Genomic DNA, 6420 nt, shown 5'->3' with positions numbered 1-6420 from the left:
TGGGCCAGCCCTGGAAGAATGATCCGATGTCTCCCCAAGGAAGCACCTACCAGACCCCCATTCAGATTTCTCTTTCCGGATGCTACAACTTACCCTTGAGACCACATGAGCCGGGAGAGATTGGCAGGGGCTGAAAGGAAGTAAGTCTTCAAACCCACTCTCCCTCCCGGTGCCCCACGTTTCTTGTTAGACAAGATAACCTCCCCAAATCCCAGAGAAGAAACAGACAGTCTTACCCAGGGACTCAGAATGAAGGTGCTCCAGTACGCGGTCTTGGTCAGCAAGTCTGCTCCTACAGGTCTGTGAGGATTAGCTGCCCCGTGCCTTAACAATAAACCCAGTTAAAGGGGAGGAATGCAGGGGTTTTCTTTCCCAGGACCGTAACCAGGCAGCCTTAAAGGGGAGTAAAAGTAGCTAGAGTGGCTTGTATCTCTCCTTGCTTTCCTGGGCTCTGCTCTCCCTCCCTCCCTCCCTCCCTCCCAGGGAACTGTATCAGAGAGAAAAAAAAAAAGAACCCTTTGATGCCCGAGTGGCTGTTTACACACTGTGCAATTGTGGCTTGTGGTCACAGTTGTGTTAAATTTTGTCTGCATTGATGTATGTAAGAGCAGAAAACAGAAATACGAGACCAAGGTGTGGGTCACCCCTAAGTGTAATCAGAAAAGCAGAGAGGCTCTCTAGGACTGTCTAACTCAGTTTCTACTTTACACAGCAGTTGCTGGATTAGGTGGCCTAAAAGCTCTTCCCCCAGCCAGCATGGGGTCTGTATTGACCGGCAAGAAGTGATCATCATTTTGCTTGTTATTTTGTCTCTAATGGAGTAGGGAGAGAAGCCTTGGGCTTGACTAGTTCTATCCTGTTTTCCGATGTCACTGTTCTCTAGACCTTCAACCCTCATTCTGTCCCCAGTCTTTACCTTTGAGATGTGGAGATGCTCTGTTCCCTCAGGTCCTCCTTCCTAGAAGCCCTCTCAGCCCTGCCCCTTGACCAGTGTTCTCTTTCTTACACAGGTGCCTTAGGCGTCTGACTTCTGCATCTCGCTTTCTCCTTCTCTGATCTCTCAATGCTACCTCCTCATGGGTCCTGTAACCATCTTCGTGAGGACCCTCACCTAAATGCGGCCATGTTCTAACTACCTTCAACCCCACGTTTCTCCTGGAGTTTCCCCAGGGAGGCTAATGGCTACTGTCTTCCCAGTGCTCTTCAGTAGCCCTTCTTGACTGTGCTACCCCGAAATCCTCTTAGGCCCTAGACGCTTTCTTGTGTTCTTATGAAATAGCTTTCAAATCATCCCTTCCGTTTTGTGTCAACATTTCCATGGGTCCACAATAGAGTCACATTAAAGGGCATCATCTCTTTGTCATTGGGCCCAACCTTGCTTTCTAGTGGTGGCCACCTTCGCTAGTTCTTGGGCATGCCTGTGGTGTTTGCTCTCACGGATGCTAACAAATAGAATACGTGTGTGTGTCCTTGTTACACCTTCTGATGCCTCATGTTCTCGTCTGTTTCCTGTCTTTGTGGTAGAGGCCATGACCAAAAGCAACCTGGGGTGTGGGGTGGCCTATTTGGACGGCACAGTCCTGATTACAGTCCATCACTGAGGAACTTGAAAGAGACCTGAAGCAGAGACCTGAGGGAGTGCTGCTGACTGGCTGGCTCCACTTGGTTTCCTCAGCTTGCTTTCTTACATAGCCCAGGACCACCCAGGGGCCAACCCAGAGGTGGCTCCACCCTCAGTAAGCTGAGGCCTCCAGCATTTATCATTAATCAAGAAAATGCTCTCCAGACCTGTCCACGGGACAACTCTTTAACTGAGATCCCCTCTTCCCAAGCAACTCTGGTTTGTGTCAAATTGATGAAAGCTAACCAGTATCCGTCTATGCAATATTATTCCAGGCTGCCCTGTTCTGCATCTTGCTTTCTTCTCTATCCTGCATGTTATAGGGATAGAGGCAGGACAGATACTCCATAGGTGCTGTTGAGAAGTTGCAGGAGTCAGGAGATGTGTGGGCCAGCTTTCAAAGTCTTCCAAGGACTGGATGTGTAGTCTTGGCCAAGTGAATCTCTTCTGCCTTTTCCACTGGCCTTGCTTCCTACAATGGTGAGGCGAAGGAAAACAGAAGCCCCTAACCAGTACCTGGTCAGTTCTCAGCACAGCAATGCTAGCTGTGATTACTATCTCTGGGCTCCAGTCTGACACTGATGCCTCTGAAGCCCAGTCCCTAGTGTGAGGATGTTCATGGCATCGGAGTGGTGGCTAGGTCACGGGGTTGGAGTCCTCATGAATGGATTAGTTCCTCCTCCAGGCAGTTCAGAGAGCTTCCCTTTCACACGTGAGGACCACTTCTATGAATCAAAAGTCTGAGTCTACTGGCGTCTTATCTTAATTTTGGACTCCCAACCTCTGGAATCAAGGAATACATTTCTGTTGTTTATAAGCTACAGGTTATAGTATTTTTTACAACAGCCTTAATAGAATAAACCGCTTTTCCAATCCAGCTTCCCTTCTTCTTAGAATTCTCTCAATAATAGACACCACTTCTTCCTCAAAATTGGCCTAGAGGATGAGATCTGGGCATATTGGGCAGTGCTGAAGACATTCTGAGCGCCAGCACAAACTAGCCGCTGTGGAATGTTCTCTTCTCATCGTCTGGTGCTTCAGCCACACCCCAGACACTGCTTTCTGGCTTCCCACTTACCGTACATGTTAAAGCTTTGCTTGTCTTGGTTTATTCGCACAGAATCCCTGCAGCCACCACCAGTTTCTGCCCTTGGGTATGCTCCATATTAAAAGACTCACATTACTTTCCCTGATAAAATACCCAGTAAACGCCACGTAAGAGAGAAGGTTTACTTTGGCTTATAGTTTGAGAGTATACACCATCATGGTGGGGAAACCACCGGCAGCAGAAAGGTCACATTTATCTACAGTTAAGATGGACAGTGATGAATGCTTGTGATCAACCCACTTCCTCCCTTTTGTGCAGGATTTCAGTCTAGGGAATGGTGCCACCCACAGTGGATGGGTCTTCCCACCTTAGCGTAATAAAAATATTACCCACATGCGTGCACAGAGGCCCACCAGCAAAGCGGTGATTCTAGACTTTATCACGTTGACAGTGGAGATGTGGCCATCACACACATGAAACACCACCTCATCTAGACGGCTGTAGCCTCCTTCCCTGTAAGACCAACTGTAAGCCTTTCCCCAAACTCTGTCTTCCACACCCCTTTCTCCACCCTTTCTCCTGTCTAGACAGCTTCATTCCCACTCCTATTCTCCATTTTGAACTCAGTGCTGATGAGGGCAGAGACTTGGCCTGGATTTCCTGTTCTCTTCCCAGATGTCTCACCATACTTGGCTCTGGGAATGTTTCTGGGACCCACAGTTACGTGTCTGTGGCTGTGCTAAAACATTATGGCCAACCGTGATGCATGGAAGAAGAGATTTATTTGGGCTTACAGTTTCAGAGGGATGAGTCCATCATAGCAGGGGAACATGACAGCAAGTCACAGGCATGGCAACGGGATCAGCAAGCTGAGAACCCATCGACTCAGCCACAAGTACAAAGCAGAAAGAATTAGCTAGAAATAGCTATAAGGTCTCAGAACCCAATTCCTGGGTCACACTTTCTCCAGCAAGGTCACATCTCCTAAACCTCCTTAAACAGAGCCAACAGCCCAGAACCAAGTGTTCAAACACCTGTACCTATGGGGTACATTCTCATTCAAGTAACTGCAGCTCCTGGGTAGTTAAGGAAGTAAGATTTATTCAAAGGTGAACTGTGAATTTGCTACTGTTGCCAAGGACAGCAGCTGCCACTCCTGGTGACCTAGTGTTCCACTTAGCACCTAACTCTCTAAATGGGGTACCTGAAAAACAAACCCCTTGGAGTCTTTGGAGCTGGGGAGAGCTGAGTAGTACCTGTGGGCATTGACATATGTCACAGAGTTTGTCTCCACGGGAGCCAAAGCGGCCCCTCTGAAGTCTTCCCCAGGACACATACATAAAGTCATCCCATAAAACATTTATTACATGCTGACTATGAACTGGCACTGGGGATATGAAAATGGACTCGGTCCCATCCTCACAGAATTCCTATCACCCTAACATGTGGAACAGTCAAATTTTTGAGTTTTTAGAGTCTAAGGAGGCAGTAGGAGAAAAGAGGAAAAGGCAGGCCCGATGGAAGGACTGTGAACACCGAGGAACTCCCCTGCATCCAAAGCAATGGCAGGCCTGAGCTGTCTGGCTCTCAGTGGACACAGGCAGGGCTAGACGTTGCCCTGTGGAACTGGCTTCCCTCTCCACAGCTCCATCTGTTTGCACTTTTCTTTCAAGCATACCAACTAAGGGACCTCGTACAGTTTTCTCTGAGGAAGGGGAACGGGAGGCAGGACAGTGAAAGGCACCATGACCTGCCAAGGAGGAAAGGGGAAATGGCAGTGACCCAGAAGAATCAGCTGCATGTAAAGTCAGAGCTAGAAAAACAAAGCCACGGCACACGTCAAGGTCCCAGGGTGGGAAGGAGCCATGCACAGGAAGGGTAGACGGTAGCAGTCTAACAGAGAGGATGCGGAGATGGAGACATTCCTAACCTGAGGCAGGAGGATGGAGAATAACATGTCTGATCAGGGAGAAACAGAGATGACAGGACAGGGAGGACAGACTGGCACACAGGAGTAAATCAATACAGACAAGCCACTTTGGTATTGATCTGTCTTAAACAATAAAACTTCTTGACTGGGACTTGCAATGGGCTTTTCACACAATGTCCGGGTCCACACTGTTCCCATAGTCTGAGAAAGGCGCAATTTTAATTTGACCTGACCCTTGAACATCTTCTCCCTGTAGTACCCAGTCTAAAACAGGCACGTGAGAGACCCTCTGATGGGGGCTCTGGCCTCTCTGTATCAGCAGAGATGCCACTGGGCTAACACATCAGGGCGTCCCCTTGCCCAACAGAGCTCTGAAGGGTTGGAACAGTGTCAGTGGCCTGGATACCATTACTGCACAGGTGAAAGAATTTCCACATGATCCTAAGGAAAACCAAAAATGAAAGATTTCTAGAGTGTTCTTTATTTAACCCTATGAAGGAGGAGGGATGCATGGCCTTGCAGGGGCTGCCTACGACAGTGCCCAGGAGAACACACTTGTCCTTCTTGCCAGCCTCCCAGATTACTCCACAGTCTGCAGAGAACCGAGCGTCCAGTGGGGAAATTGAGCTCCAGTCAGGCTTTCCTTTCTCCTCCCCACGGCTTCTTCATCTGATTTCCCCCTCCGCCCTCCCCGAATTCCGCCAGGGATCATAGATCGCTTGCCGCACTCGGTGAGCTGATGGCCCTCGGCCAGAGGAGCACCCACAAGGTGGAGGGCACCTTTCCATTCTTACTTATTTTTGCCACATGACCCTGCCCTAGAGGAATCTGCTGCCTCTGTGGCCTGAGTGTAATTCCCAACACCCCTGGCCTTAGTCCAGGAACTGATGTGTGCGTGTGGAAGGGTCCGTCACTCTGGGTTTCTAAACTTTGCTCTGATCTGGCTCGTTCCTGTGTGAGGACCTGCTCCTAGTCCTTGTTAGGTCTGAGGGGCTTGCTTCCTCCAGCAGTTCTGATGGCCATGCTCACTGGACACTCTGAAGGGCAGGTGCTGGAAGAAGGAGCCACGGCTCTCTGGTGAGTGACCTTGAAACACCAGGTGTGTGTGTGCACGTGTGTGCACATGTGCGTGCCTGCACATGCATGTGTGTGTGTGTGTGTGTGTGTGTGTGTGTGGTGCTGGTGGGGGTAGTGAGGGTGGAGGGGGTTGGGAGGTTGGGTTGGCAGCCCGTGGCCGTAGAGCTAAGTTCCTTCATTGAGATTTTATCACGGCTGCTCAGAGTCTGACCCAGCCACCCAGCTTTCAGCTCTTTCCAGTTTTTCCCTAATTTTCTTGGGACTGGACAGACAGCAAAGGGAATGGCTGGGGGAGGGGAGGAGAATGACAGCGGGTGGGTGGAGTTTTAGTACCAACTTTGTAGACTTAACAGCAACCTTGTAGACAGCTGTGGGTTTGGTTCTGGAGGCTCCAAGAGTCTACCCCCGAGCAACATCCTCAGCTGGGCTGTCTGGAACAAGTCTAAATCTCACAAACTTTCCTTTCCTTGTGTGTGAAACTGAGCAGCAGGTTCTCAACCTGCCCCAGCAGTGTGTTGTCAGGGTCATATTCGACAGAAGGTTGTGTACGAAGACGTTAGCAATGGAACGGCTGCTCCAGGAAAACAGGCTTCTCTCTCCTTCTAGCGAGCTACACTGCCCTCTAGTGGTACTGGAGAGGAATATCATTTTCTTGGTAGGGCTGTTTCCTGCCAGTAGCCTGCCTTCTTTCAAAGTCTCCATATTTCTGAGCTGGGATGTGACAGTAGCTCCCTTACTTTGTTT

Source organism: Myodes glareolus, chromosome 5 (genome assembly GCF_982192425.1).
Source record: "Myodes glareolus chromosome 5, mMyoGla1.1, whole genome shotgun sequence".
In the NCBI taxonomy this organism is placed as follows: Eukaryota; Metazoa; Chordata; class Mammalia; order Rodentia; family Cricetidae; genus Myodes; species Myodes glareolus.
Note: the sequence above shows the minus strand (reverse complement) of the source record.